The sequence below is a fragment of the Triticum aestivum genome, chromosome 3B, assembly GCF_018294505.1.
Source record: "Triticum aestivum cultivar Chinese Spring chromosome 3B, IWGSC CS RefSeq v2.1, whole genome shotgun sequence".
NCBI classification, from domain to species: domain Eukaryota; kingdom Viridiplantae; phylum Streptophyta; class Magnoliopsida; order Poales; family Poaceae; genus Triticum; species Triticum aestivum.
In genome coordinates this window covers 121666758-121669804 of record NC_057801.1, presented here as the reverse complement: position 1 = coordinate 121669804, position 3047 = coordinate 121666758, and positions in this window count along the sequence as shown.

The following is a 3047-nucleotide window of genomic DNA, read 5'->3' as shown; positions in this document are numbered from 1 at the left end:
AAATAGATTAATGACATCAGCATGATGTCATGCCGACATCAGCAGTCAACAGAGTTGACTGGTCAACCTGACGTGTGGGTCCCACATGTCATACTCTGCTTATACTAATTAGGATTTAACTAATCTAATTATAGTTTGATTAATTATCAATAGTTAATTAGGTTAATTAGATTAATTAATCAGGATTAATTAAATTAATTATTTACTTAATTAATTAATTAACTAAATAAATAATTTTATTCATTTTTATCTTTATTAATTATATTTACTTAATTTCCCTTTTCCTTTTTCTTTTTTTAAACGTTCTGGGGGGTGGGGCCCCCATGTCATAGGCAGGGGCCGGTCCAGTCAGCCTGGCTGACCGAGTCAACAGACCGGCCAGGCCCCTAGGGCCCACGGTTCAGGGACCCAGGGGGTGGCCCCGTGTCGGCCACGTCGGCAGCCGGCGTTGGGGGCTCCGGTGGGCGTCCGCGACGGAGGGGGCGCCGGACTTCGCCGGAATCGTCGCCCGGCGGCCAAAAGGGGCCGCGGGTGGGTGCGTTCGAATGGGGAGAGGACGCCACGTCCATTGGTGGCAAGGCCACGGCCGGAAACGGCGCCGGCGAGCGGCGGAGGCGGCGGGGTGGTTCGGGTCTTCGTCGACAGCGCGCTACGGGGGCCGAGGGGGGGGGGGGGGTCGCGCGGCGCGCTGAGCACCACGGGCTCGGCCCCGTGACCATTTGGTCACCGGGGGGGGGGGGCGCCGGCGATGAGATCCACGACGCGGGGGCGTTCAGGTGCGGCGGCTCGCTGGGGCCGAGGCTCGGGCGAGGAGAAGGGAGAGGGAGGCCGGGGAGCACGTGGGGGGGGGGGCGGCCGGAGCCGGCGACGGGGGGGGGGGGGGGGGGGGGCGGTGGTGGCGCTCGGGAGGGGGACGAGGGGAGAGAGGGGATCCACGGGGGGGGGGCGGGGGGGGCAGGGTCTCTGAGGCGTGCTCGGAGACGGTCGGGGGCGACCGGTGAGGAGGTGGGCGGGGAGGCGGCCGTCCGGCGTCGCGGATCCGGCGAGGTGGGGTGGGGGTCGGGGACGGCCCGAGGCGACGAGGGCCTTGCGCCCTGCGCGGCCGATCGGGAAGGAGGGGACGAGGTGAGGTCGGGGCGGCGGGTCGGTCGCCGGCGTCGGGGGGCGACGGGATCGGGCGGAGCCGATCCAGATCGGTGCGGGGAGGGAGGAGGAGGGGATCGGGGGGGGGGGGGCGAATGGGTGCGGCTAGGGTTTGCCGACCGGGGGAGGGGGGGAATAAGGGAGTGAGGGGTGAGCCGGGCCAGGGGGGCTGGCCGACTGGGCCAGGTGGGCTTGGCCCCGTTGGGCCAGTGGGGTTTCCTTCCCCCCTCCCATTTTTGTTTTCTTTGTCTTTTCTTATTATTTTTTTGCTTTATTTTACTTAGTCTATCTAGATACTTTATAAAAATGTGTGCACTCCACCATAATTACCGATGTAATATTTGACAACCACCGAACTTTTTAGTTTTAATTTTTGAAAACTTTTATCGTTATCATTAATTTGAATTTTGAATTTTGGACCGGTTTTGAACTAACTCAATATTAGCAACTATAATTGAGGTGACGTGGCATCACTAGCAGAGGATCACTGTAGCTTAATTTCCCGGGCGTCACAATTCTCCTCCACTACAAGAAATCTCGTCCCGAGATTTAAGAGGGGAGTAAGGGGGAAAGGTCTGGTTACGAAATCCTAACGAATCTTCTCAGTCTTGGTTGTTCTTCTTGAAGAGGTCGATCCATTACCTTGACATCATCATTTCTCTGCTTCAAATCACCATGATCAACTCGTCATCCTTTCTTCGGGATCTCCATCGTACTTACGATAGAATAAGGCGGGGTTATTCCGAGAGAATGAACGTCGGCAAGGTTGACTATCGGGTCGACAACATCGAGGAAGGTGGCGGAAAGTAACTCTTGAATCGAATCTTAAGAAATTATTGAGAGCAAAGTAAGGAGGTAACCTGGAAAGTTTCGAGCGGGCAGGCAATCGTTCGATGCCTGTAATAGGGCGTGAAAGGGTCAAAACAATGGGAATAAGTATTGTGTCCGATAACAGACCTGAAGGTGGCTCGTGAATTACATACGAGGTCATGCGCGAGGAACAACCTTGGGAACAGGGGGTGTAGGAGAGTCAGGTTTCGATCCTGTGGAACTGTGGGTTATGGGCCCACCATGTGGGTTAAGAGTAGGAAGGGAGGTAACGTCTTGCACGATCATGTAAGCAAGGCATGTCAGAGGATAGCCTGTCAGTTATGTCGGCAACAACGTCGGTACCAAGGGCGAGGGACGAAGAGAACCATTTTCCTGCTCGTTGAACGAGGCGGACCAATAGGCAAAGTTCTCATCCATCAGTGGTTACCGGAATGTCATCAACAATAGAAATAGGGTCTTACTGACACGGTTGTACACCAAGGTGTTTTACATATAGATCACAAGAAGGGTCAAGCAAACCAATGGAAAGTAAAATATGATTATCATATTAAACAGAACAATGGAAAGGAAAATGTGTTTAAACACATATTTCAGGGATATATCCTTCCCAAGGACAAGCAGAGCATGATATCCGTGGCAGGATATAATGTAGAAAACTCTTTAGGTAAGGGGGGAGGAATCTCATGATATTACCCATACAACGGTGTTAGGATAAATGATAAATAAAATTTAGCATCGTGCTTCAAATGTTCCTGTTGAAAATCGGAGTACCATTGACATGCTTCGAGATAGCATTGACATGGTCTTCAGGTGAAGATCAGACTTTGGAAACACGAAGGATCCATCAGGAATAACTTGTAGAATAAGTCTTACAATTTCCTCATGGATGAACGGATAACCTTGCTGAAAAGGAATCTATAATGATAGGTCCTCCAGCCGGGGGGTGCTAGGCATAACATCAGGTTACCGGGTCACCAAAGGATCAACATCATAACTCTCGGAAAGTTGTCCCAACCATCATATCTGACCGAGATTCATATCCAATTGGTGTCATGATACCTCAAACTCAGGGG